This window comes from Siniperca chuatsi, linkage group LG9, assembly GCF_020085105.1.
Source record: "Siniperca chuatsi isolate FFG_IHB_CAS linkage group LG9, ASM2008510v1, whole genome shotgun sequence".
Classification (NCBI taxonomy): domain Eukaryota; kingdom Metazoa; phylum Chordata; class Actinopteri; order Centrarchiformes; family Sinipercidae; genus Siniperca; species Siniperca chuatsi.
The window spans coordinates 8942789-8961283 of NC_058050.1; positions in this window are offsets into that span (position 1 = coordinate 8942789).

An 18495-nucleotide genomic window follows, 5' to 3' on the forward strand; every position below is an offset into this window, starting at 1 on the left:
TCATAACTCACTGAACAAGAACTGTTTTTCATAGAAATAATGTCTCCCCAGACATTATCCCCAGACTCCTCTGATTATTGGCGTATCCAATGAGAATTGTTGGATACGGGTCATGCCAAACACTGTTGTTTCTTGATGTACCACAAATGGTGTGTCATGACAAAATTTTTCCTCTGTTAGATATTCCTTAATATTTTCCCCAGACAAAATAAATTAATTGGCTGATTGCACACACACTTGGATAAAGTCTAGTCTGAGTGATGGCTCCAGTGAATATGAGCCCTGCAGCTGAGAAGGATTTGTAATGACAGAATATGTTCGTTTACTTTCTGTCAAATAAAAATGATGCTATGCTATGCAAGATGACATCAACATAAGTGTTTCATTTAATAACAATAATCATTGTGTCTAATACAACCTGAATTTTGTTAAGTGGTGTGCTAAAAACTGAAACAATTTAAGAGCCACTGAGTGGCACATTAGGCGATAATAAGGTATCTCAGTTTTTGCAAGACTTCTAGGCCGACTTCTATTGAATTCTTTCTCCACTTTTTCTCCTTCATTCTCTCTGCTGTTCTCTCTCAGCCCCTTTCCCTGCATGGTGCATGGATTACACAGCTCCAGTCATGCTTCTTCTCTCTGACCGATATTGTTTATGTTTCACTCGACCGTGATTCGCCTCCCACAGATGTTCTGGAACTGTCCAGGGTGTTAATCACAAGTAACGTCCTCCACGGTGTAAAGGAGCCTGGCGTTAATTCAGCCTTCCCCAAACGTCTCTATAAGGCTGGTGTGTTTTTCTCATCCAGAGGCTAATGAGTTCATTAACACTTGAAACTGAAAGGGGTCCCTTAAAGTGTCTAAACTTATTAGTTTGCACTCACTTTTATGTAGTCATATTATTTTTTGTATGTAAATTTTGTGTTCTCAATAACTTTGTGAAATTCTAACACTATTTGGGTGGAGGCTTCAAATAAGCCCACTGGGTTTTCATTTCTACATTTCAAAATTAAAACTAAACTAAAAGCTAGACAAAATACTTTAAGCAATATATGTAAGTACTGGCATCACTCACTACTGTGTGATATACAGTATTTTTCTGCAATATGTTAGGTGTAAAAAAGTAAGACTTGCCAGTATGCATGTCTGGGATGTCTATTTACACTTTCCTTTCAAATTCAAATAGTTGGTGTGTTTTGTCTCTCATTGCCATAGCGGAAATTGGGTGATTTTTTTTTTTTTGCTTTTGTTTGCTATTTTTTGTCAAAATTCTTTTACCTAAATATATATCATATGATTTCTGAATTTCTGATTTCCAGTAAACCTGGATTATTTAAAGTGGTCATATTATGCTCATTTTCAGGTTCATAATTTTATTTTGGGGATGTACCAGAATAGGTTTACATGGTTTAATTTTAAAAAACATCATATTTTTGCTCATACTGCACATTGCTGCAGCACCTCTTCACCCTGTGTCTTGAGCGCTCTGCTTTAGCTAAGGAGTGAGGCAACTCACTTCTATGCAATCTCTGTTGGGAGTTGCACATGTGCAGTACCTAGGTAATGACTACTAGCCAATCAGAAGCAGAGTAGGGCGGATCCTGATGAGCAAGGTAGTGTGATCCAAAACATAGTCGCTTTAGAGGTAACTATGGCTTCGGTTCAGCCGTTAAGGTTCAGCTGTATATTTTCCACCCATAGACTGTGGTTCCAACACCCTGAACCAGCTTCGCAACCGAGACTGGAGCAAGACATTTCAGAGTTGTAAGTTATAAATTTGTAACTAATTTATCTTTCATACGTAACATTTTAAGTGAGCACTGTCTCTACATCACAGTAACAACTTTATGGACTGCCTGTAGGGTATCGAATGTTATTTTAATTTCATAATTAGGTGTACTTGTGGTACTGCTAAATTTGTGCATTACGACGCATGTTACATAGTGAATTAGATACGTTACGGAAGTAAAGGCTGGACTACAACTGATCTGTTTTCAGGCAGTGCAGGAGCAGTGTTTTCTGTGGGAGAGGGTAACTCCCTGGGTGGACTTTGGGCTTTTTCACTTTGCAAACCTATTAGGCCTACATGCACAAAAAAGATATATAACACAATAAAGGAAAGGGAAAAAGCCAAAAAGCATAACATGACCACTTTAAATAAAACATTTCTAAAATAAAATAATTATTTATTGATCTCCAGAGGGGAAATTCAGGTGCAACTAAATAATGAGTACATGTATATAAAATAAAAATAAGAATAGAAATTTAAAAAACTAACTATACAAGAGCAATTAAACTGAAAATTGGAAGGCAAGGAGTATACATGCAGTACCCACGACCAGAGTTGTACTTAATTGTGAAGTATTGTCTCATGTCTCATTTAACATGAGTTGTCCGCTTCCTCTCCAGTCTCTTTGACACACTGCAAGTAAACAATACATTATAGTAAAAACAGTGCATGAGATATAGAAACTTTGATGTAGCACTTTCTCCACTTATCTCCTCTTAAAAATGTAAATAAATCGGCAAATAATATTTCAGGGTATGTTAACCTCTTCAATGCTAGTGGACCAACTGATGGCTCCATAATTTCAGACACATGTTATGCAGACAAGCTCTGGTTAAACCAAATGAAATGCATTCTAAAATTCTAGTCAAGAACCCCGTGTTTTTAAAAATACCAACTGTGCGCTCCTTAATTATGGGACAATGTGCATGAAATGAACAACTAGAACATTTCCCTTTGATGTAAGAAACATGACATCTTGGGTTTGAATATTTCAATCAGAATAAGCAACACATTTTAATTAAGTGTTGGAACAAGCTAAACAAAACGTACAATGAGAAAAAATTTTGGGTTTTTTTTCATGGCTGAAGAGGAAAGATTTTTCATATTTATTTATTTTCAGATTTTCTGGAGCACATAAGCATAAGCGCCAGTCCTGACTACGTTCCCATGAACACAAAGTCTATAAAAAAGATGAACAATGTTGTAAGCTCATTAAGTCTTGGTCAAGTTGTACTGCAGCTTTATAATACTGCTTGACTAGCAGCAGAGAAGCTAACAACCAAAGGCAGGAGTAAAAAGGTTTTATTTAAAATCCCCAATGGCATGGCCAGATGATGTCAGCACAAAGACATTGGATTGCCTTGCGTGACTTTACAAAATTGCTGTCAGTTATGTAACTTCCACCCCTCCGTTAGCTTGAACGACAACCAGAAGCCACAGGTCTGATGCTCACCATGGTTCTGTGAGAAATGCCTTTCCATGCCTGGAAAGCTGTTCTCATTAGGGTTGAACTGTGATTTAGGGAACATTAAGGACAGACGTCATGGCTGTTGGAAATGTGGTAAGAACCCCACGCACTGTGCGGGCAACGGAAGGCTAAATGGATCTGCAGAGACATGCAGTTTGAAAAAAACTCCTGTAAAATCAATGATTTTTTTTGTAAGGAGTACTTTCCAACAGTTAGCTCAATAGATAGTTCCAGATTTAGCGGTATTTCCCTCATAAATGTATTTGAATCAGAAAAGGGACACCATTTTGAAGGAATCAGGGTACATTACAGCAGTGATTATACCTGATTCAAGACAAGACAAAATCAAGCATTTAACCATATGTGGACACTGATCTTCAGATGATACCAAAAACATTTGATGTACCAGCTGCTGCGAAGAGCACAGAGACGTGTTTACCTTTTTAATGCATTTGCTAGGTGTTAACTATTCACAGTCTGGACATGCTCAGGCTTTATACGATACTTTAGTTGCAAGTGAAAATTTGTTGTGCTATTTCACAACTATTACTGGAGTTTATTGCCCACAAGATAAATCATAGCAGCATGCATCTGTTTAAAGCCAACTGTGGTGCATGTCTTGCACATTTCCACCCATCATCAAATTGTAAAAAAAACATTGAAACTCAATAACTCTTTTATAGGAGAGCATGTAGATGGAACAAATGTGTCTGCAGCAATTCAAAAGCTTCAACTTCTCACACGTTGTCAGTATTTTTGTTGTGATCAAATACATCCAACAGCGCCTGCTGAGAGAACATGCAGGGTGCCCTTAAATGCACTTATTCAATAGTTTGTGTAAGAATACAGGAACTGGGACAGCTACTACTGACTTACTCAATGGAATTGTGTAGCTACCGTTCACTCAGCTGTATCCTCATATGCCCTCCATTTCAAGAATGACCCTGTTTGTAGACATACTGGGAATCCTCCCACATTTTGTTTTAATCCCACACAAAACAAGGAACAGGAGAGGGAACAACATCATAATAGAAAATCACTTGTGTCAGCAGCCTTGAGCTCATTTACTTTTTGGCAGGAGACACTGTTGGTGTTCCCCACTGGAGTGGAAGCTTATAGTTATCTTTGAACGGGAAATATTTCATCCTGAAGCACGTCTTGAGTTCTCTCTCCAGTACAAGTTATTCAGATGATTTGATTTCCACAATGTACAACAGTGTCTAGATATTAATAGCTAATTGTAAGATAATTGTATTTTTTGATTTTCAGATGTTTCTTTGGAGTTGAGAAACTGTAACAAAGTCTGCCTAATGCAATCTCAAAGGCCACACATTACAAACAGCACAATATGACTCACAGAGATAACCATAACATTAAAAAATGGGTAATGTCAACTTTTAAGTTGTTTATTGAAGCTGACATGAGATGATTAGTGAGTGGGTAGTTTTTGCCAGAGCCAAATGTGTTCCATTGTCATCTGGTATTAAACAACTTACAGGAAAAACATTTTGGTTTAGTACATGAACAGTTATCTTTATTCCTAAAGTAGACAGAATAATGTACTGTTGAAAATATATAATTTTTAGCCATGTTAGGGGCATGGCTCCAGGGAAGGCAATGACAGTCTGTCAGTCTGTGGGTCGGTCTAGCAACCACATTAGTCCAGGCTAAATATCGCCACAAATATTGGATGGATTGCCATGAAATTTTGAAGAGCTATTCATGATCCCCAGAAGATAAATCCTAATGACTTTGGTGATCCCCTGACTTTTCATCTAGCACCACCAGCAGGGGAAAGTTTTCACTTCCAGTGAAATATCTCAAAATCTACAAGATGGATTGGCAACAAATTTTCTACAGACATTCATGTTTCCCAGATGATGTAATCCTTGACCCCGATGTTTCCTCTAGTGCCACCATGTTGACATTTCTGATTTTAAGTGAAATATCTCAACAACTATTGGATGGATTGCCATGTTATTGGTACAAACAGTCATGTCCTCCTCTGGATGAATTGTGATAACTTTGGTGATTCTCTGACTTTTCATCTAGCACCATCATCTGGTCAAAAAATGTATTTGTCCAATACCCTGCTTTATGACCAAATACCTACAAAACTAATGACATTCCCATCAGCTTCAGCTGTACTTTCAGCATGTGATGTTAGCATTTAACTTATAGCACCCTTGTGTCTAAATAGAGCCTCAGAGCTGTTAGCGAGAAAGTAGACTCAAAGGCCAATTCTGTTGCTGCATCCATGTGTCTGCGAAGGTCAGTGTAACATAAATTTCCTCATCTACCCATGTCTGCGAAGGTTAGCGCAGTTAGTCTGGTCCTGTTCTTGTTAAGTGCACCAACTCCGCACGCACTAGAAAGGCAAACTGGACGCTTGTTTTGTGTGCTATACTTTATCCTCCATCCTTGGTCCTATTCTTGTTAAGTGGTCGCACATACCATTTTCTTTTTACGACTTTTTGTTGTTATTCAGCCAAATACAAAAAAAAGGAGCTCTTCTTCTTGCTGCCATGAGGTTGCCATCTTGTTCTCTAGTGCGCACGTTTGGAAGGTGCTTGTGTGGAGTGCATCTGCGTACGCAGACCCCCAACTGTAATATGTAGCATGTGCACATCAGCTGTTCACATGCAAGTCTGTAGCTGTCTGTGTGTGTGTGTGTCAAAGTATGGTCAAAGCTTTAGTCTCGTTTCAAAATGACTTACAGACATAGTCACCAATTACACACTAATTCACATAAAAGCTAACAATTTAATAATCTTTCACGTCACTGTTTTGCCATTTGTATTTTTACACAGAAATCTCTAAGGAAGCATTTACATGAAAAAATGCAACTTTTATCATTTCTTTGTACTGTATGTCAAGCCTCTTGATCCTCAAAAAAGGCTTTGGGCAGAAGGAAACAGTATAATATTTCTTAATTTCTAACTCAGCTGTTAATCATAGGAAACACTTCCCATATTCACACTTTGTTGATAATGTAGTGATGAGGAATGAATAATAGTGATGTGGAAACAGCCCTGCTCATGAAGCAAAGTGCTATGCACTTTGTTGAGGGGAGCTTTGACTCACACTAATTCTTTTCTCAGATACAGGATGTAAACCTAAATTTGGGTTAAATCGCTCCTGTATTGTGGGGTAATTTTACCCTTCCTGTCTATTCCTTTGTTTTCTGTGCCCACTGATCGTCACTGATAACATGCTGAGTTCTGTGTTCAAACATGCAAGCTGAATAGCATGTGGCATTCCAGCATTTTTCAGTTTCACATTTTTTGAGTGGGTTTAAGACATGATGTTATTTCAGTAGTTCAGCAGTAGATCTGCTTTGTTGAGCCAAACTTTAAAAAAAAGGTTTTTTCGCAATCACAGTTACATTTATTTCTCCGAAATAGTACAAATGCCTGTTAAACCAGAACTCCTAATACACCATGAAATTATACTTTACCACCCTAAGTTGTTCTTTTTTGTATTAACATTATGCAGTAAATTCACTGTCACTCAGTCTCAGAATGGGAAACAGTTTCCAATCCCATGTTTTCTTTCTGTGGTGAGGCTATGCATTTTAGGACCTCTAATTTGCAATAACATATCTTTTAAAGTACTTTTTGTCTCAGTTTGTAACCCAAGTGAAAACTTGTTTCTTAGTCTATGCTTGAAATAGCATCTTTGAACAGGTCTGAAGGCAACACTATGCAATTTACCTGCGTGTTGCATATACTTGACAACTTGTTAGGATTAGAAAGGTTATTGAAAACACACTCCAAAATAAACACATTTTTGTAAGTTAAGTCCTTTTTCTTGGTTGAGCCAGGAACAGATGTCCAATCTGGCTGACGAATCGGAACCATCTGAAACAACCCTTTTAGCCTTAGTTCAATAAATATACCTTTCAACACATTTACAGGAAAAACATGTGGAGTCACAACACAGGCTTTGCTTTTGTGGTAGCCTGTACCAATAACCTACAGAGTTATTATGGAGTAGATAGCTTACCTGTTCAAAATATTTCAAATAGTAACAATTGTGTATATAATCTTTTTTAAACTTTTACCTAGCTCTATAGAAACAGTTTGTATTATGTGTTCATAATGGTGAAAGACATTTCTGAAGATCACCAATGACACCATTACAGAAAACATGCTTGTAATAGCTCGCTTACAGGATTTTCTTTCCCACTGTTAAACAAGAACAGGCAGTGGTAGGAAAAGAGAGTTCTTTTCTGTCTTTTATTTGACATGGTTCTCCCTCTTCAGAGCTGTTGACTTGTGTCTTCTCTCTGCTGAACAGGTTACAGACATGTCAGACAAACATTTTTGTTCACAATGTATATTCTGAGTCTGTGGTGTAAAGACAATGTTTTGAGAGCTAGCGCTAGCCATCAGACCAGACACTTGACATGTACAGCTTCTCTGTGCATTTAAAGAAGAGTTACATGTTGAGCTTGACTGATGACTGAGCAAAGTCATTTCTTTTGTTATTACCAGTATATAAGAAGACAGTCTTAATAAAGCAGATGGGTCAAGTGCTACAAGTGTGTCACACAGGGGCAGCATGACTAATTTTATCTAAAAAGCAACTATTACCAGCTGTACATTTGGAATTGTTAATATGTACATGTGTGTGTGTTTTGAGAAAAAATAAATCATCCATATGTAGCAGACTCACTCTTTGAACATACACGTGTCTCCTACTCAAAAGATCTTTGGTAGCAGAAGTCATTAATGGGACTTGCTTCTCATCTGTACAAGTAAAACATAAGAGCTGTGTACGAAATCTGAATGTGCTAGTGATTTAGTATGTCACTGTGCAGTAAACACCATGATTCAAAACCCCATATGACCCTCTGCTGCTCAGAAATCTGAACTGATCACACATCTACTGCAGACATATGCACCCCCAATGGCCCTTTAATAAACATACCACATTTGTCCTAACAACTCCTAATTGACCCTCAAAGAATGACTTTGATTTGATTTACATCTGAGTTTGTAAGTATGAGGAAGGAAAAGAAAAGAAGAAAATCTCTGACAAGATTCGGTTTCCCCCAAAGGGCTTGAGAGTCAGTTAAACTGTCTACAAATTGCTCACAGCCCAATAATTGAGCTCAAGTGCTGCAGTAGGAGACAGACCCTATGGAGGATCAAATAACTGATTACTTTAGGAAAAGAAAGTGAGGGTGCCAGTGAAGATTTGTTAAGGACCCGAAAGATCAGTTTGTGTAACAAAAGATATGGCACAGACTGGAAATTCCTCTAAATCAAATCTTGTGTATATGAGATGAAAGTTTGGGAGAAGTAAGCAAAAAAGGATGCCATCGCTGTGGTTGCAAATTCAGTTGCACAACTTCTGTAGAATGCTTTACAGTACAAAACGATTCTTGCTTCTTTAGACAAATACCTTATTGTCAGCTCTTATTTTCAGTCTTTTTCTACAGAAATAATGTGAAACTTCTTCATTAGTTATTTGATGGGAATTTAAGCCATTGCAGACCCTCAACGAGATGGTCATGACTACTGTACATGCAACCCTGCACGACAATCTCAGTAAGTGGTGTAAACATCTGAATACTGTTCACAGATTGAACTGTGCAACATGCTGTATAGAATAATATGTGGTGGTTACAGAATGGAACGTTTTTATCAAATAAGGACTAAAAGTATTTCTGAAAAAACGACAAGCACAGAGTTATTTTGGTGAGGTAACTGGACAGATGCAATCAATGTAGGCACACAAAGAGACATCAATGAAATCCCAGACTTGCACACAAAAGAAGAACAACAAATAGGACACTGATCTCGGTTTCTCCTAAATTCATCCCAGCTGTCTCAAATGGAACCACTATTTTGTTGCTAAGATAACATTTGATATCCTGTAACGTGGGTTTTATAGACTGCAAAAGCATTCTTACATGTCACATATGCAGACCTTTGACCGTTTGTTTCCTTTAGCATACATGTGGACTGATGTTATCTGTTGGGTGGTCAGTCAGATTTCACTTTTTACTCTGGTCTCCTCTTTGAAAAAAAAAAACAATTTTGGACAGCTGTTAAGTTTGAGTTTCCTTATTGAATAGTTGGGTATGGACACCTTGTGATTGTAACATTTCCAATGTGGGAAAAAAAACATTTAAAATGGCTGTGCTTGGTTGGGGAATTAAGGAATGAGAATGTACACTCTTTTTCTGCCTGTTGACGTCCAAATAGAAACTCTAAAATACAGTAGGTGTGTGATTTTGCTATTGCCATATTTATTTTTTTGCACATTATGACTCCATAAGCTAAATAGCTTCAGACACAGATAAACCTAAAGATTTTATATTATGGGAGGCATTAGCTTGTCCATCCCAAAATCTGTGTTCATATTTTATTGGATAGGATAGACATAAATTTGACACTTTACAGGAAAAGAAGGTTTTGATACAAATAAGTGCAAAAAAAATCATCTCTGACAATATTTGGTACATAATAATTAAAGCAGAAGACTACACCCAGGGAAACAAGTTAAGCACATGTAAAAGGCATTTTTTATTTAATGGCAGTTTTATTGAAGATGTAATATTGTGACTGCGTAATAAAACACAAAATCGGAGTACAAGGAGCGGAGAGAGAGGAAACGAGGGATGCATGTTCCACAGATTCTCCAGTTCCACATTCCTGCAGTGCAAGGAGGTGTAGTTCACACATCCTATCTGCTCGCTCAATTTAAATATTTTGCTGTGTTTAAGTGCTTCTTAATTTTTCATGGTCTCTAGCCTTTCCAGCTGATCCCTTCCAGATGTGGTTCAAGTGGGAGGTGAGTGAGGAAGTGCAAAGACACTCCGCCCTATACACACATATATGCACATACACACACTCTAAAACGCATCCTTTTCTATGCTCATATAAAACAGCTTCACCCCTTTCCTTCTCTCTCCGTTTCAGGTCAGAAAGATACATTAAACACACAGGACACACACACACAATGTCAAGGGTATGGGAGTCATGTCCAATGTTTTCCTCAAATTCTGTGGGAATCACAGATAAACTTCTTTTAAAAAATCACCAAAATGGAAGAGGAAAAATGATCCCTGCAGCAATCGACTGACCACAAACTCTGCCGCTGGGCCAGTCACAGTCATGATGAATGCAGACATGCCATATTTTGGTCAATCACAGAAAACCTCCAAGCTTTTTCGCTGTAGGGTTCAAAAACATTTTTGTCTCAAAAGGTCCTGGAACAAATGAATGGTGGGATGATCAACTCCAAAATGTTGTAGAGGAGCTCGCAGCCACATAGTCACAAACACAGGGAAATATCCTTGCTCACAAGAAAATTGTTTTTGCTGCCATTTTGGTTTGGATTGACAATCATAACCCATTTCTTCTAATATTAATTGTGCCTAATATCATATTTTTATGAGTTCTGCTACAAGAGAAAAATATGATTAACTGTCTAATAATAAATACTTATACAAGATACCACAATTCAAAATGAATAGCACAATATGGAGTTAAGTGTAGAGGAGTGTTTACATTATCAATCTACATGAATGTGCTGTTGACCATAATGCAAAGAGTCACCTTGAAATACATATCTTTAAAGGACCATACTGTTCTTTGTTTTCTTTTATTCCATTAACTACCATTTATATTTACTATATATGTGGACCTTTTTCATTTTCTTATTTCAGTTTATTTCAGTGCAGTATGCAAATCAACCAATATAGGTAATTCATTCAGTGAACATTTAGACAGCTTCAGTTTTTGTCAAATTTCATTTATTCTTGTGTCACACAATGTATGTAGAGTCAGCTGCTAAATATTCATAATGCCAGATTTTAGATGCAACTTCACGTTATCCTTTTCTCAACTTTTCTTCTGCTTTTTGTGTTTTCTTGTTTTTTGTTTGCTGTATTTTTCAGCAGCCACCTTGCAGCCTCAGCTGTAAGGGAACACAAGCGAGGAGGAGTTTCAAAACAGAGTCAGTCTTCTTGCAAATGCATCACCATGCAACCATAAGATTTAACAAAAAGCAGTGACTTATGTGATGTGATTTATTACCAATATTAAGTCTCTATAAGCTGATTTTCACATTGCACTGACCTAAAATCAGAGCCTGCGTAATGGTGACATCATAATGTTTGTTTTCAAGTATTAGTATTTCCTTGTGTTAAAAGATGGCAAAATTTTGGGCAGAGTAATCTATTTCATAAATTGCACAAAAAGGACTGATGTATGTACTGGCTAATTCTGGGGCTTCAGTGTTTGTCCCGGCACATCAGGAATTAGTTGGTACAAATTAGTTTTAACGTCTTTTTTATGTTTAGCGTATTTAAAACATATTGTTTTAAAAAATTCTAGGCCAAACAACATACAGTAAGGATAAGCCTTTCGCAAAACAAGACAGATTTAAGCAAATGCATGAAGAATTTAATTGTATTTTCACCCATACATGCCTCTTTGTAAAGCTTCAAGAGGACAGACAGATACTTGGCAAGGATGATATGGTGCTATAATGGGTATGTATGTGACTGACAGGCCTTTCAACTATATCCTCCCTCCCTCCTGAAAATGCCATCATCTTTGGCCCGATATTCCCCCAACAGGTACTGTAAATGCAGTAGATGGACAGCTATATTGACCAGATACTGTCTATAAACGTCTTCACCAAAGTTTTTGTTGATCTTATGTTTGCCTGCTAGCATACAGTATGACCACAAAGAAGAAATGCAGTCACAAACGAGTTGAAACTGCATCCAAGATTGGGAGACTGGAAAGAGTGATCTAAGGAATCTCACATCCATCTACACCAAACTTAATGGTGCACAAATGATGGAATGTTTTTTAAAGTAGGTGAGGCATGAAAGAGCCCATAAATAGGCTACCAGGCCCAGGATTTGGGAGAGGTTCAATGCAACATTACCCCAGTCCAAAACAACACAGGAGCAAGCTCAGTGTCTTCATCTCTCCTCATCCTCCAGACAGACTGAGGGGAAAGGCAGATCGACCTCAGTAACACCAAAACTCAGTGCAAAATTTATGGGACCCTGCACAGCGAGACAGTCAGGGTGATGCCAAATCTGCCGTTTTTGCCTGCCCAGTTAGAAAACACCATTAGATTGCTTCAGTCAATTCATCAAAAAACAGGGGATTTGGGGGAGCTTGTCTAATTTACAGGTCCTCAGGCCCACCACGGAGAGAGTGTTGTGGTTGGCTGGGGATGCCTCAGCGCCAAAACTGCAGCCAATGGCAAATTGTTCCTTTTTTTTCCAGGTCAGGTCAAACTGAAACCATTAGAGAGGAAGGGCAAGGCAATAAAAGAACTAAGGTGGAAGGTGTTCTTGAGAAATAGGGCACTAACAAACACCTGCAGGCCAACATCATGGAAACGTGTTTTTTTTTTACATCTTACCAACGCTACAAATGCTGAGTCATGTAGTTAATGGACATGAATCTTTAAAGAATCTTTAAAGAACAGAACCTAATTTTCTCAGCTCAGTGGACCCAGGGAGTAGAGTCAGGCACAAAGACGAGTGTGGAGAAGGAAAAGGGGGGTTAGAGAGCATAAGGACTACATGGGAACTAATAATCCCTTCACAATAGTCTGCGCGTCTGGGTTCTGATCTGCACCACAGAAACTCTCTATGGTCTGGAACATTCCTTCAGACTCAGGTTTAGTTCCTCCTGGAGACAGACACAGGTTGGCTCTTTATCCTAACTCCCCTGTCAAAGCCAATATTTTAGATCTCATATAGCTCATGGCAGGAGGCCGGTAGTCTAACTGCTTATCATTTTTAGAACAATTTTATGCCACTATTATAAGGAGTTCAACATGGTGACCAAAGCAGTCCATTAAAATTCAAGCAAAGTTTTCTCGCCATATGTGAGGCAAGCATTAATCTTCCCCTGAGGACCTTCTCTTGAAAGACTGTCTTGCTAATCTGTCTAGGTGCCAAAACGTTCTTTCTGGCCTCAGGTACAGAAGCCTTGGCTGAATAAATCATTGTTTTTGCATATTTGTGGACAATACTCCAGCCAAGCATGCCAAGAAATTGTTTATGGTGTTTCAGATTGCATGTAATTCCTTCTGTGAAGAACAGAGGAGTTGTGGCCTCTGAAGACTGGACTAAAAAATAAACTCAAGAAAGTCCTGCAGCTATAGTGCCACTTAGCATTTGTACATACAAATTCCACTGTGGCAAAGTGTAAATTTTATTTACTCCAATGATTCTTTGGACAGCATTCATTCCTGGTGGATTCAGAAAGCAGCACACTCACTTATCTCTCAACTTGGAAAGCCTTGTCAGCATTTCCTTACCCAACATACAACGCCATGAATTGTTGATGGTACCGAAAGGCAAACTCGTTTGTCTTTTTCTTTGGACCAACTTCACTGTATGCACTGGAGACACTGTTTATTGACAGGCCTCTGTGTCTTTGAATCTTTTAGACTTTATATTCAGTCCAAATTTGTTCTTCTATTTGTAATCCAGCCTCCCATAAAGTGGTATGTGCTAAGCAGACATGTGGCCAAGCAGACCAGGAGGAGGACAAAGAGTACCGAGTACTTTTGGGGTTGCTGGAGGGGAAATAAATCCCTCTCCAATGAATCTTGTTATTTGATCAGCTGGAAGAAGAGCCACAAGAAAAAGGGTCACTTCAGTGGAATCACAGAAAAAAGGAAGCACTTTTTCAAAAACATGTTGTAGGTTGAGTAGATGATCTTGTTTTTTATGATCACCTTTAAAGCCAGAACAACAGCATCATGGTAGTAAGGACCATGACAGCAAACAGAATCAGAATTAGAATCAGCTTTATTGGCCAGGTATGTGTACACACACAAGGAATTTGACGGTTTTCTGGTTTTTCGTTGCTTTCTATGTACATACACAGAAATATATATAAATATGGTTAAAAACAAGGACAACAAAGTCAACAAGGTAGACAAACATTAAGCTACTATGTGGACAGTAACCTACTACAAAGTACAAAGTACAAAAAACAACAACAGTAACATTTGCAAACAGTAAGACAATTAGTGCAATGGTGCAGCGTGCAAATGGTGCTGAAATAAATATTATTAATGTAACATACATGAGGTGGTGGATATAACAGTATTTACAGTGTGTGTAGTTTTTAAAAGTGATAATATTTACATAAAACAATGAGATAAATTTACAGGTACAGTGGATGTTTTGGGGTTATTGCACAGGGATTGTTGCTGACACTGTGTGACTGTTGTTAGCTGTTCATCAGAGTGATGGCCTGTGGGTAGAAACTGTTCTTGTGTCTGGTTGTTTTGGCGTACAGTGCTCTGTAACGCCTACCAGAGGTTAGAACAGGGTTGTGACCAGGGTGTGATGGATCTGCAGTGATGTTTCCTGCCCGTTTCCTGACTCCTGACATGTATGAGTCCTGAAAGTCCAGGCAATTTGGTAAACATGCCTTAGCGCTATGTAAAAGGGTGCCAATAAAGCCTTGCTGCTTTTTCTTGTCTTGTCTGGTTGCTGCAGGTTAGATACTGTAGAGGTAGGGTGGAAACTTACCCTGATGTTCATACTAAACTGTTCTCTCCTTTAAAGGTAACATTTGAACCATAGTGACACTGCATTGTTTGCCAAGGACACATGGTTGAGAAACAATCACTTCTAGGAATTATGTGGGACACAGATCATTAAAAACCTTAGCTGATGGAAACAAACATCCCATGTCTGTTTCCTTTTGGTAACTCGTGATGATATTAAGCATTTACTTCTGCTGGTGTTCAGTAAGTCAAACCTAGTTCGCTATCTACCACAGTGTCATGGATGAACGCAATGGAAACAGAAACAAACAGAACCATTAGCTCTGAGCAAGCTCACATTTATAGAGAGTTTGTGTAAACTGACTTTTGCTAGATATAAGCGTGTGACATTTATAGATTAATTAACTTGCAACTACTTTTATTGTCTTTGCTCAGAAAATACTGAGCACAATTGTCCTGCATGCATAGCAACAGACCAAGAAAGCATCAAACCGCAATAAGATGCAATCAGTATGTTGTTCAACAGTTTGGTATGGCCTTAATAAAGCATACAAAATGGATTTTTCATGGTCATGTAAAGACTATGTGCTATATATACAAAATATTGCCTGTATGCATGCAATATCAATTTATGCATAGACATATTTTCAGACCAATAGGGACACTTTTTGTATCCCATTCCTTTCTCTCTCTTTTTTCCAATGTGCAACTTCTTTGTGAACAGTTGTACTCAGCCATTTACACAGTCCCACCCTGCGATTCAGCACCCAATGTTTCCTGTCTTTTCTCTTGCACTAAGTACACATTTGGGTGTGTTTGTCATAGGGTAGAAAGAGGGGTAATGTGTCCGCCAAACCACACTACTGGCCCATAGATAGGAATTTAGGAGCTAAATGGTCCAACATTTCACTTACTCTTGTTACGTCCCTCTGTGATTTGCAGTATTTTTCCATATTTCTTCACTTTCACAGCATTTAATGTACTTAGGTGAAATTTTACTGATGAGTGCAGATATTGAAAATGCAGTTCTTCTTTCTGAAATGCAATTTAATCATATGTAAATGTGTAATATTGTTATCTGTGTAATGACTATGTACTAAAATGATCATTGCCTAACATGTGGAAAATACAAAAAGTAGTCGAGTATCATTATAATTATTACATGAGACATTGTGAGTTTTGGGACTTTGGTTTGATATGTGGGTGCAATTTCTCTGACTTTCGTGTGCCCTTTCTGAGCCAGGTTCTAAGTAATTTATCCAGCTTTCATGGGGGTCCAGGAAGACCTACCAGGATGCTAAGACCAAAGAGACCAATTGTTTAACTATGGCGACCCACCCCACTCAGCCCTGGTCTACTTAGATTGTACCAGAGTAAAGCCAAGGCTATATTATATTTGAATGTGACACTGAATGCTTAGAAAAAAATCCCATTGGAAGCAAAGGAGGTTCCTCACTCAAAGAGCCTGTGTTCTCACGAAGATCAGGATGGGAACAAGAGGCACAGAGCTTCTGTGCCTTTTCCCAGAGCCTCTCATCCCTCTACAGGCCAAGTCTACTGCCAAGAGAAGTTCCAGGTGGTCTGCAGGCTGCCTTTGATCTTCACCAACCAGGGTCCCTTGGACATATCAGTCAGTGTAATCACTTGTGTTTCAGAGTGCTCAGGGGAAACAGTAGTGCTCCATTTCCCTTTCATGGCATGACCTCAGCAGTGGCAACCATAGCCTTGAGGTGACACAGACCTCTGTCCAACTATGCTTCTTTGTTGTCCATATCTAATTGAAAGGGCAGCAGATAAATGTTAGAGACAAGCTGCCTTGGTGAGGCACATAAAAACAAGCAGGGAGAGGAGAGAGGGGTGTTGGTGCCCACCTCCGGTGAACACTATTTTGATTCAAGTGGAGAAAATTGTTGGAAAGAAGCATTATGGCACACTGCCCACCATGCAACACTTATTTTTAGCTGATCCTTCAAGTTTACATCATGGCTGAACCACAGTCCAGTTACTGGCACTCAGAGTATAGTAGAGGTGTTTGGACCTCTACACTTTGAGTGTCAGTAATATAATGTTTGCACAAACACCGTGATTGGTGAAGCTGGTGCTGCAGACAAGATGCACAGACATGGTGTAAAGAGGGGCCTGAACTCCATGGCAGCTCATCTTTGGACTTTGGAGTGAGTGGAGTGTGTTTGTCTTGGATGAACTAGAGACAGACCTGCTGCCAGCTTCTTTGAGCAAGTGCTCGAGCAGCAACCAAATGGGTTTGGTACATCAAGATTGCGGGTGGAGGAGCATTCTTGCATTTCACTTAAGATTAACATTAAGTTCCTGAGAAAATCTTGACACACATATTTTTCTTATCAGAAGGTAATTATTTTATTGTTCCGTTAAACACCATGGGATAACTTGTGGTCCTACTTTTCTTGGTGAATTTTATTTTACATTTCAGGCCACAAGAAAAAAACAAGATTGTTTTAGGCACCAGGAAGAAACACAGGTTTCAACTTTTTTTGTCTCTGTTTTTAAGAGTGTGAGAGAACTCACTTCTTTGATGCTCTGTTGCCATGGAAACTGTAAGACACAAGCCTGTCTCTTTTAGGTCAGTCATGTGCTGTGGTTTACCGTTATAGAAGCCCTTAACATTGTTCCATTAAAATCCCTTCAAATCATGGTTATTAAGACCTTTTAGGCCTGTTTCACTGTAATAGTTCCCACATGTTTCTCAAGAGATATCAATCTTATCAGGCAAAATACTAACCTAAAGTGAAAAAAATTCTTTCAGGTAACCAAATGAGTTCTTGTAAAACCCCATATTTCCATAAACAGCATTCAGTTATTACCTTCACCTGGAGCCCTGGCAGAGGGATTGCCAAGCCAAATTTTTTGCTTTTTACTGATATCAGAGGTGGTTCAGAGTTGCGTGTCAATAATGAATATTGAAGTGATAATGCATGAATTTCCACAAGTAAGAAATGTCCAAGTAAAAAATTGTAAATGTATTCCAAATTATTTTTATGTTGAGGTTCTATATTAATAATAGTAAATATTTTAGCTTCATATTAATATTACAACTCAAATTGAAGGTCACTGATTATACAAGTGGAAACTGACCTGTGAGCGAAGTTCACTGAGTGTACAGCCTGCATTGAACACACTTAGAAATAAATTTCCACCTTATTATGGCTTATCTCAACCAAAAATGGTGGTTTACATGCCACAGATTAGCACTCATAAACATCATTCATTAGAGGGCTCAGAGAACGTCTCCCAAAGGTCCTTGCCAACAGATTATGCTATGATTTATGTGGTGTGAAACTTGTGGCCACGACAAGCCGTGAACTAAATAAGTGGAAGATTTAGGTTTGGCGAAAATAAACACAAAGGCTATTACGCATTAGTGAAACATATTCTGTTGAAAAACAACATATTTCATCACTTCATATCCAGCTGGGTTTCTTCATTTGGTTCATGATTCATGGTTCTCACTTCTCGTTATTCCCTCTTTTGCCTTTATGCCATTTCAAATCTGTCTAATCCCCTCTTGAAACTGGCAATAGTATCTCCATATATAAATGAGGTGCGGGTGCAATCTTAAGACAGGAGCTCCTGGCTGCAGTGCTTTGCGCTCTTCAGTGCTTTGAGATGGGAGAAAGTGGCGTCATGGACACAAGAGTCTACCTTAATATTCCCAAATGGAGACTTTGGACCACTTTGGTCCAGACTG